This window comes from Arachis hypogaea, chromosome 17 (genome assembly GCF_003086295.3).
Source record: "Arachis hypogaea cultivar Tifrunner chromosome 17, arahy.Tifrunner.gnm2.J5K5, whole genome shotgun sequence".
Taxonomy (NCBI): domain Eukaryota; kingdom Viridiplantae; phylum Streptophyta; class Magnoliopsida; order Fabales; family Fabaceae; genus Arachis; species Arachis hypogaea.
Genome location: NC_092052.1, coordinates 17,854,944 through 17,867,476, shown reverse-complemented (window position 1 = coordinate 17,867,476; position 12,533 = coordinate 17,854,944). Strand labels below are relative to the sequence as shown.

The 12,533-nt window shown below is 34.3% G+C and overlaps 1 pseudogene; it reads left to right on the top strand.

Annotated features, from left to right (window-relative positions):
- Positions 1-8,473: 8,473 nt before the first annotated feature.
- On the top strand, positions 8,474-10,192 carry LOC140181107 (inositol oxygenase 1-like; annotated as a pseudogene).
- The last annotated feature ends 2,341 nt before the right edge of the window (positions 10,193-12,533 follow it).

Here is a 12,533-nt window from a genome sequence, read left to right as displayed (position 1 = left end):
CTCACATAATCATCTTTGATCCTCATTGATCATTCATTTTTCCCTTGCTTCACTCGCAAGTTACCACATTCACTAGCCCTTTTTCTCATGCTAGGCATATCATACTGATTTAAGACATAAGTGGTGAGATCGAAGGCTTAGAAGTATGAAATTTGGCTTTTAAAACTCAAAAATCAACTTTGGGATGAAAACAGGGCCACGCGTACGCGCACTCCACGCGCACGCGTGGATGGCCTTAAAAACTTCTCGACGCGCAAGCGTCATACGCGTGAACGCGCGGATTGAAAATTAGCCAAACGACGCGCAAGCGTCAGCCACGCGTACACGTGGGTGCTCTTGCGCCCCAGGCACAAAACTAGCACAACTCTGGCACAACTCTCTGGAAAATGGCTGGGCATTGGGTGCAGCACATTCGGCGCGCCCGCGCACATCACGCGCACGCGTGGATGGCGCTTTCTGGAAGAACGGCGCGTACGCGCCAAGTGCACCTACGCGCGAGGGGTCATTCTGCTAATAATTTTCTAAGTTAAAAGCTGCAGAATTCACAGATTCAAACCCCAATCTTCCGACGGATATAACGTTCTCATTTTAAATCGTTTTTCACCCGTTCTTCGAACGGCATGGACATCCCGGATCCAATTTCATTTCTAAACAGATTTAGCAGAAAATAGAGATCCGTAGTCCAAGTTATGTCCCGTCAAAGTATGCCCAAAAACCATGTTTTCATACAAAACCACAAAGTGCCATTTTCAAAACAAGCCACTTTCAACTCTTTTCAAAATCAATCAAAACATGCCAATTTCATCCCTTTTCTTTGAAATCAATCAAAATGTACCAAAATCAACATCAAGCCATCCTCAACTCATACGTTGACACTTTACCAAATTTCCCAAAATCACCATCCAACCATTTTAGTACTTCTCAATCAAATGGCTAAAGGACAAACACAATATCATGTCATACATCCTTCCTCATCCCAATTTCCAATAATACCATTTCTAATCAACCATCATTATACATAATCAACATCATACTCACCGTCAACATGGTGCCACCCACCAATTTAACCTTACCCATTCATCAAGCATATATCACAACATGCATTTCTCATATATCACACAATCAAGGCATCAATATTCATATTCACATATATGAACACATCATATATCTCAACTATTCAACAACATTAACAATTCAATGCCTATCTTAGGGCCTCTAGCCTAAGTATTTCCTACCACATTACATATTAGATACGGAAAATCGAAACCATACCTTAGCCGATTTTCCAAGCTCAATCGGGGCACTTCCAAAGCACTTGTCCACAAGCTCTCAAGGTCTCAACACCTCCAAGAACAGATTTTATCACACAAAGCCCTCTCCCAAGCTTTCCAAAATCACCAATCAAGCTCCAATATTCACATATACACAACCTAAGCCACAATCATCATACCCATACACAACATCTCAATACCCAAACATCATAGAACAACAAATCACACTAGGGTTGAGAATCTTACCACACCTAAGGTCCAAGGAGACAAGATTAACCTTCTCCTTCAAGAGAGTTGGGTCCTATAACATCAAAGAACCTAAAATCTCAACATTTCACCCATGAAACTCGAAAACAAGGGCTGGAATTTCGAAGAGCAAAACGTGGCTTACCTCAAGATTGATTGTATGGGTTTTTTAGAGCTCTCCGCGGTGAACGTGTGGCCACAAACGGTGCGGCAATCGGAGCTCTAGATCAAAAGTTATGGTGGTTTGAAGATCAACCAAGGGAGAGAACTTGAGAGAGTGTTCTTCCCCCCTCCATACCAATTTCAGCGTGTTTGAGTGCTAAGTGAGGAGAGAGAGTGCTGAAAACTAGGGTTTTGGTTTAGTTTAGTTGGGCCAAGGGCCCACTTTGGGTCCGATTGGCCCGGTTTGGCCCGTTCGGTCCAATCTTGGTCCGATTTCTATAAAATTGGTACCGAAATTCTCGTCTCAATCTCCTCTATCACATTTAGCCATAAAAATAACATTTTTGGCTTTCTAGAATAAATTCTCATTTATGGGTTAATTAGCCATTAATTAACCGGGTCTTACACTTCCGGCACTAAGCCTATCACAAACTCGCTTTCTCTCTGAAATGGAAGTTTTGACACACATTCAGGGATTGTCTTAGAAACTCTCTCGTATAGGAATTTGGTTTCATCTTCACTTACCTTTTAACAATTAACAGCTAAAGGTTGAATTCGCTCTATTCCTCTTCCTCAAAGTTTCACTATCACTGGATTCCGAACAATAACTCCGCGTAGCCCTCACCACTCCTGATTCCTTAGATATGGTCCAACCTGATTCCACTATATGGTCCATCCTGCTTTCACTACGTCACTTAATCCTTAACCTTTCAAAGCCTAACCACTCCTCTAAGTTAGCTAAGTATCACTCTGTCTCAACAACCAATAGTTTTCGACTAATCATCGACTTGGACCTCATGATTACTGAAACTCGTTATGCGTCACGAACAAATATTACATATCAATGGTAGGCAAGGAAGTTAAAAATTCAACTGTTATTTCATAATTACCTCGGGTCTGAAAATCGGGTTTGGTTGCATCCCGACTTTCTCTGTATGAACAATTCCAAGACATATGCCCTGTTCTCCCGCACTTGTAACATACGCCTAATCCGGCCCTGCATGGTCTGATTGGATGGTACCTCTTGCGTCTTGAGCAACTTAAGTCATCCGGTTGAGCACTAGTTTGCCCTTCTGAATTCGGATCCGAACGGTTGTCGTTCCTTCGGTCATTGTTCTGGCGCTGAGAATGTGAAGCGACAAAATGATTCTTTTTGAAATTTTGGCTCCTAAGTGTAATATTTCCCTTTTTCTTTGTGAAGGGTTCCCGACGATTATTCCTTGCTACCTCAGTCCTCCTTGAGCTTCCTCCCGTTGTCTGTCCCGTGTTAACCTGCTCTGGATATCCCACTCGTACCCCTGTACTCAAAACATTATTTCCACCTTCATATTCAGTACCACCATCGTTGCTAGTTCCAGCTTGTGATTCCATCCCATCCATCACTCGAATGGTCGTAGCAGCAACAGTACCAATGGCAGCAACAACACTCGTCATTGCGGCACGATATTAGTCAAACTATCTACTGGTATGGTTCTCATTAACTCTCCATCCTCGACCTCGATTACACTCTCGACCGCGCCCACGAGACGCCATTTGGTTTCTGTTCACACCAAACAAGTGATATTAAGGTGATTAATCTCAATATCTCAAGTTTAGTATTTCAAAGTCCCAAATGCATGCTCATGAACGTTTATGCCACATATATCAGTTAGATATCCTAATAGCACATAAACACATACACAGAGAATGCACAAAAGCACAATCAGTCTGTCCTCAGGCTCTAGAGGAACGAACTGCTCTGATACCATAATGTAACACCCTACCATACTTAATCTTATGCTTAAGTCATAAGACTGAGATACTTAACTATGAGCCTTGGAAAATGGGTAAAACAAAATCGCAAAATGAAAAGCGCAACGCTCAAGAAATAGGATTACTTGCCTACTAAGATACCTAAGGATTATAAATATAAATAAGCAAGAGAACGAAAAGAGAGCCAAGAATACAGTGAAACTAGCTCCTAACTCAGCCTGCGAAGCCAAGGCTGGCCGAAGAATATTTACATATATATACAAGTATCCCAAACTACCCAAAATAAAGAAATAAAGTCCTAACTCTTCTGTAACCTCTATGAAGAACAAAATAACAAGTTTCTTGGAGAGCAAGCTAAGTAACTAAGTACATATATACATAAACTGATAAACCAAAATATCCTAGGGACTATTCCGCTTCAGGAATCCAGACGCCTAGCGAGGAGCCTCTCAATCTGCATCTGAAAACAGCAACACAGTATGGAATGAGAACCGGAGGTTCTCAGCATGGTAAAGGTACCACGCGTATAATAAATAAGGTCTTGGGAATGCCAGAGGTAATCCTAGAACTCCGTCATACAATTGTAAAACTTAATTTCTAAACAGAAGCCATAAATAGGGGTAGGTATTCTAAACCTTCCTAAACTCACTTAATCTTAAACCTAACCTAACATCAAACCATTTCACCCTTCTTCCGTTCCTCCGTCATCCATAATTCAGCAAAGACAAGCAACCAGACAAATTCACGCACAAGTAATAGGCAGATAGTGCAAGTAGCAAGTATAGCAGGTAGCAGGAGGTATACATACAGTTAGGCAAACTCAGGAAATGCATAGCAAACAAAACAAACGAATGCACATGATGCATGCCTGTCCTTTGGCTGATGGGGCCCATCTGTCAGTTATCCAGCCAACCCGACAAGTCCAAAAACCTTAGACTGTCCCCCGTCGCGCATCCCCAAGAGTCTATGCATAGATTTCACATTCATTCATCATATAATCACTCAATGGGGGCTATCAATACCTAGAAATTTATATGTGCCCGGTCACCCTTACGACGTAAGGTCAATAGGGTATCAAGATTCAACCTGAAACACGCGGTGACAAGCCACGGTTTTTACCCAGGGAAACTCGTATCTCAGATATCATCATTCATAAGCCATTTCATTTTCATAATCAATAAACAATCATTTATCAAGCCATGGCATTAAACTTCTTTATTATTCTTGCCCTCTTCATATAAGCCATCATTTACATCTTACTTCACCCCCAAGTTATCTTATTTTCCTAGCTTCATTTATCCACTAGACCTAGTGCTACACCTTAAGTCTTAAAAGGAAGAAATGGAGGTTTAGAAGTGGAGAATTGGTTTAAACCAGCCAAAAACTGATTTTGTGGCAGACAGTAGTCACGCGTACGCGTGAGTCATGCGTACGCATAGAAATGCACACACGTGTACACATGCTTCTCGCGCATGCGTCGTTAAAATTTCACGCCACGCGTACTCGTGGATGTGCATTTATTCAAAAACTAACAGTTTGCCCAGAAGCTGCAAAACCAGAAAATTTCCACCTGCATAACAGTTTTTACACCAATCTTCCACTGTCCATAACTTTCTCTACAAAATTCCATTTTTCTCAAACTTTATATCAATCTCAAGCTGATTAAACACACTTTAATTTAGAATAAATCTCATTTGTATTCAAAATTTAAAGAGTAAGTTATGAACTGTCAAAGTTCATTAAAAATCACTTTTACAAATTTTGCCAAACCTCATTTTCTTACCAAAACCCCATTCCTTACCAATATAACCTGCACATTTAGCACACAACAAACTCCATCTTATTGATACTATCTTCCAACACTTTAATATCCACATCAATTCATAAAACTCGTATATTATTCAACAATCCACTCCTTTCAACCATAATCTTCCATTTCAAAAATTCATTAACCCATTACCTTCATTCATTCATAACCAATCATAAATCAACTTCAACTAACTAAACAAACCATAACCACCAAATTCCATTAACATAATTCAACCCTCATTAATGATCTCAAGCATACATATTTGACACTAGCAAATCATGACCATAACTTCCATCACTAACTCAATTTCAAGAGTACACAATTAACAATTTCAACACCTCATAAATTCTAATACATGTTCATCCACCATTTATGCCAACATCATCACAAGACTAATCATTAAATGCAACTAACCAATTCAACTTATCCTACGGTTCTTCTAGCCTAAGTTTTCACAACACCTTAAATGTTAAACGCGCGAAACTTAAACCATACCTTGGCCGATCACTTTGTATCACCCAAGGCAGCCTCACAACACAATTCACAGCCCCTCCAAGCTCAATCAAAACAGCCTCAAAATAAGCCTTGACCACCAAAAAGCCTCCAAGTATTCCCAATTCAATTTCAATGCATATATACCCACTTAATCTACACCTAATACATATACGTGTTCCAATTTCAGTTTTTCCATTATAAATACAAGATTGAGCTAGGGTTAGGGTGTTCTTACCATACCCATATGCTCAATAGCTTGAGCCCACAAGTCCCGGAAGCTAACTTGAACCTAGAACACAAAAATTGGACAAGATTCACTATAGGTTTTCAATTTCACCAAAGAAAGAGGGATAGAGATTATGAACCAAATATGAGACTTACCAGTGAAATTGTTCGGATAGAAAGTTAGAGCTCGACGCGCTGAGCGCGTGGCCGCGAACGGTGCGGCGATCGGAGCCCGGACAAAGGAGTTATGGTAGTGAGAAGGAAGGTAAGGGTTAGGGAAGCTCCTTCTCTTCCCTTGCTGTTATGGCGTCCCAGCAGCTTATGAGGAAGAAGAGAGCTGCTGTTTCTTTAAATGTTTGGGTCCGGTTGGACCCACGGGCCTGGTTTGGGCCCCTGTTCAACCGGTTCGGCCCTTCCGGTCCGATTTTGGGCCAAATTTTTGAACTTGGTATCAAAATTCTCGTTTCGACGAGTTCTATCCTATTTTGATATTAGTTTTGCATTTTTAACTTTCCTAATAAAAATTTAATTTATTAACTAATTATTTACCGATTTTAGCGGGGTTTACAACATGTAACAGATGGCATATTTTTCGCAGAAACATTTTGGGACCACACCATCTTTTACATCCCAGGTTGCAGTAAACTTGAGGTTGCATATCCAACTTTCAGTTTGTGTTGTCCGTCTGCTCCACCTCTGCCTCGTCTCGTGTTTGAGGAGCCTGCATCACTGGACATCAATCTGATTAATATTTAACACCACCATGTACAACTACGATCAACTACTGCATTCGAAATTGAAACAATCTTCTTCCATGACCAGTGATTAAAGAAAGTGAGTAACAGAACAAATCATGCAACATTGGTTGTGAAATTCGACAAAAAAAAAAACAAACAAACCCATGAGCTAGAAGAAGAAGCAGTAGGCCTTACATGGGTTTTTGGATAGGGTTTCAGATTCCAGTCGCCGGTTCCTGGCCGGGGAGTGGACAAGTTACGATTTTCGATGGATTCAAAAAAATTTAACCCTGCCGGTGAGTCATCGAAAAAAAGCAACGCATGAGCTACAAGAAGAACCAGTGGGCAGGGTATTCGAGATTTTCGGATGAACTTACCCCTGCCGGTGAGTCACCGAAAAATAAAAAATGCATTACATAGAAGAAGAAGCAGTGGGACTTACAAGGGTATTTCGAGAGGGTTTTGTAGTGGGTCGCCGCTAGAAGAAGAAGCAGTAGGCAACGTCTTCGGTTTCGGATCAGCTTAGCCCTGTCAGTGAGTCACTGAAGCATACAGGCGAATGGGGTAGAGGAAGAAGCAGTGGGCCTTCCAACGAGAGTTTGGCTTCGACGAATTAAGAATAAAACTTCTTAATTTTGAAATATCAATTAAATTTTAACTATTTGCACATTGCACCTGGAGTACATATAGGTTATGTGGTATAATATAAATAACATAGAATACAATGCAGTGTGAAAACATTTAATAAATCAATTAATGAAACTTTGAAAACTTTTCTTGATCAATGACTATGATGGTGACACCTAAGTAAGGGTAAATTACCCACAAAATTGGCATGAATTTAAAAAAAATCACCTTATAATTATAATAATTATTGTTATTTTCACTGTTTGTACCCATTCACCCATTATAATTTATAGTCATCAAGGATCAAAGTACCAGATATTAAACTTAATATTCTTTTATAAAATATTTGGAATTTTAACATATTATAGGAACAATAGTTTTAATATTTATGTTCTCAAAGATGATTTGTCCGAATTCTTAGTTAAATTAAATTTAAATTGACTCTCACAAAAAAAACCCGTTAAATTGACTCTCTACTTTACATTTTCTTTTTATTTTTCTCAATGTGTATTTTTTGGGCCAATTTTGTTTTTTAAACAAGGGATTAAATTTCTTTATAGTCTTTTGTCAAGCCAATTAAGTTGTGACATTCATTTGTTAATATTTAGCCCAGGCCCCTCAAATCACTAATTTTGGAATTCTTATGTGATATATAGAATTGTGTACAAAAAAAGGATTGTGGTAATGAAAAACATTCCAAACAAATTAAAAAAGGTACAATTCTAAAGTAAATAAAAAGGTACTATTGTACACCAAAAAAAAAAAGGTACATACAACTATTAATTTGAAACTTAGTATTTTAATTAAATTGTTGTGGAATAACGCCATGATACGCCCCCAATTTTATTTGCACTTCGACGTTCACACAAAATAAATAATATTTTTGGCTCTTAGAAATAGATACAATAGTCACTAAAAAATTAATTAGATCGGGCACATGGCTAAATTATTATTATTATTATTATTATTATTATTATATGAAGATGTTTTTTTTTATTATTAAATAATAAATTGCAAGATTTGATTTTGATATGTTATAAAAGTGTTTTTTTTAAATGTAGCTAAATAAATAAAACACATTTTTAACATAAGAATCTTTATAAGAAGATATTTTTAACATCTTTATTTGAGTAGATGCCACTTATCAATCCTATAATTTCGTAAGAATCTACAAAAAATTTTTTATCACATGTTTAACTTTACTTTCAAATATATTAAAAATTTAAATTTTTATATACAGGTGAAGAAAATGAGAGAGGAGTATGAAAAATTGAGTAAAGCATAAATTAGCATATGAAAATATTGTGAACTTCTAAATGAAGTGGCGGATGAAAGTGATCCTGACTTAGATAAACCTCAAATTCAACATTTGTTACAAACAACTGAAACTATAAAAAAAATTATCCCAACGAATATTGGCTTCACTTAACTGCCCTCATCCATGGTGCACTTTAATATAATTGATTTTGAAAATTAATTTACAATGTTGTACTTGCACGCATTGTTAATTAATTATTATGTCACAATTAATTTAATCAAATTATTTAGATACAGATCTTAAAAAGATACTTCTACTTCCTATTTTCGGGAGATTTTTATAATGGGCTGTTGTAGGTTAGTGATTTTTCATCATGATATATATAAAATTTAATAAGAATTGAATTTGCTTTTAAATATAAAATTAGTTTCATTAACAAATGAAGAAGATTTTGAGAAGTTTTTCTAAAAAGAGAAGTCTTGTCTTTCATATAATAATAATAACAATAATAATAATAATAATAATAATAATAAATAAATAAATTCTTGTTTGAAATTTCTTATTTAATCTATACTCACCAATTTTGTTATACATGTACAGGTGACATATTCCCAATTGGTTGCAGATTTGATGAATCCAATGTCCATCACAAGGCAAAAATCTATCTAAATTTTGTTTTCTTTAGTTTTAGTTATGGTAGAGAGAAAAAAGGTTATGAGAATTAATTTTACAAACTAACATATATTTATTTATATGTGCATTTTCTCATAATTCAGTATTTCAAAAAAAAAAAATCCAGACTATAACATTTCTGTATTCAATACTAAATATAGAATTTATTTTGAAAAATATGGACTTAATAATGTGATGATGTCATGGGGATATGATGATTATATGTATCTTGTAAGTGCCACATCAAACCCTAAATTATATAATTTAATTATTTCATATATAAATTGCAAATAAAAGTCTAAAATTTGGGTGTTGTCTATATATAGAGGTGGCAAAGGAGAACAATACTCTGCCCTCAGCTGCTTTGTTCATTATTAGATACCATTCATTCTATGGTAAGTGCCCCAGTTAGAAACTAATTAAAGTTAAAATTTTGTAAATTCATATAACCAATTATTCAAATGGTTAATTCATAATTCATAATCTTACTATTTGGTACACTATATGATTTGTTTTGCAGCATTACATAGGGAAGGAGCATATAAGCACTTGATGAATGATGAGGATGTTGAGAATCTGAAATGGGTTCTCATTTTCAAGTATATTATAACAATATTATATTTTATTTTATTTTATTTTATTTTAATTATTTATTTATGGATAATGGTGGTTATTACTAATTAATTTTTGTAATATGTAGCAAATATGACCTATACAGCAAGAGCAAAGTTCAATTAATATTGAAAAGGTCAAATCATATTATCTCTCCTTCGTTGAGAAGGTAAATCAACAAAAATACTAATAATGCAAGAAACCTTTTATTTCCTAATAATTCAATCAGAAAAAAGAAATTTGTTTTCTCTTAACTTAAAATTAACACTCATGTGTCTTCCTCTTTTTTGTGCAGTACTTTCCTACTGCAAAGCTGAGGTGGTGAAATGTTGAATTGGAGCCATAAATATTGCTTAAAGTGCCAATAATTTAGTATGATAGTGTCATAGTATGTATGGAGAGGAGGCAATGAGTTATATATTTGTAGTAGAGTTAGTTTATGTGTTTGTATTTGATGCTAATGTATGGAGAAGAGGTAATAAGTTATTATATATTTATAGTAGAGTTAGTCGTTTATGTGTCTGTATTTGGTGCTAAATAATTAAATATCGTTGTATGAAATAATTATATTAAGGTTAAAAAAACCCAAATAAACCAAGCTGAAAAGTTTATTACCTAAATCAGCCAAAACAAAAATTATTTCAGCAATCCACCAATGACCATTTATATATAATTCGAATCAATATGATTCGAACTACAAATACATGTAATTCAAAACAACTTGCTTCGAATTACGTTTGAATGAATATGCATGTAATTCGAATCAAGTATATTCGAATTAGAGAAGGGTAAATCGAATTGACTCGATTCGAATTAGTAGGCTCATGTGACTCTATGGAGTTCGAATCATATTGATTCGAATTATTCAATGTTGGTGACACTAGATAGTTCGAATTAAGTTGATTCGAATTACTAGTGAGTTGCCTATATAATGTTACGTTAGTTGGATATATATCAAATTTTTTTTTCACATTCTTACTTGGATAGTTGGATATATATCTTATAGTTGATACAAAAGATATTTACTGTATAATTTTATTTTTCTAAAAATATTTTATATATATATATATTTTGATGATTACACAATTTTAGAAATATTTAAAAAGTATTATTAAATTTAAAATTATATTTTTTATTATTTGATAATAAAATTAAAAATTAAAAATTAGGGATTAATATTGCTAGGTAGCCAGTAGTTGTGGTGGCAAATTTGTACCCTAACAAAAATATTAGGGATTAATATTGCTAGGTAGACAAAAAAACAGCCAGAACTTGTCTTATTTAGCATTAATTATATAAATTTGGTTACAGAATATTAATCCTTAATTTTTAATTTTTAATTTTATTGTCAAATAATAAAAAATATAATTTTAATTTTAATAATACTTTTTAAATATTTCTAAAATTGTGTAATCATCAATATATATATATATATATATATTTAGAAAAATAAAAATTATACAGTAAATATCTTTTGTATCAACTATAAGATATATATCCAACTATCCAAGTATGAATGTGAAAAAAAAAATTTGATATATATCCAACTAACGTAGCATTATATAGGCAACTCACTAGTAATTCGAATCAACTTAATTCGAACTACCTACTGTCACCAACATTGAAAAATTCGAATCAATATGATTCGAACTCCATAGAGTCACGTGAGCCTACTAATTCGAATCGAGTCAATTCGATTTACCATTCTCTAATTCGAATCTACTTGATTCGAATTACATGCATATCCATTCAAACATAATTCGAAGGAAGTTGTTTCGAATTACATGCATTTGTAGTTCGAATCAATATGATTCGAATTATATTTAAATGGTCATTGGTGGATTGCTGAAAAAATTTTTGTTTTGGCTGATTTGGATAATAAACTTCTCAGCTTGATTTATTTGAGTTTTTTACCCTTATATTAAGGTTTCTTTATTCTCCTTTTTTAAATTTTCTTCTCTAATTTAGTCAGATTTTTAATAGTAAAAAGTTTCGTGCTGCAATATATGTCATGACAATAGCCATAATATTATTCATAAACCAAAATTTTAACAGTAAAAATTAAATTAACATAGGAGAAAATATAATTATTTTATATGATTAAGAAAATTGGTCACTCTTATGGCATATAAAAATGATTTTACATGACTTTTTTTTTTCTTTTAAAAATGAGAATAAACTGTTATGTGATATAAATACGGTAGAGTCTTATTTTAGATGATTTAAATATGTAGAGCAAAAATTAATAATTATCTGATTAAAAGAATAGATCAAATAAAAAATAATTCGACGAAAACTCTGTATTATGTGAACAAGAGAGATCTAATATAAATAATGCATGACATAATTCAATATTTTCATTTTATCCATGTAACGAATTCTACCACACTGACTAATTCATGTGAGAACTGTTACTCATATAGACTTGAAGAAAATAATCTTATTTCAACTTTAAATATTAGGATACATTGTTTTTTTTTTTTTTAAATTTTAGACAAATTTACTGTACCTCCAGCGAACTCCATAATATTTCTAGAGTTTGTTGCACCCCGATAAATTTCACAGTAAATTTATTGTATTATATAAACCCATGAGACCTTCATTTGTCGTTTTTATATTATCTTTCATCTTCTGTCCCTTGTAAAGTTGTTTATTTACTCTGTCGT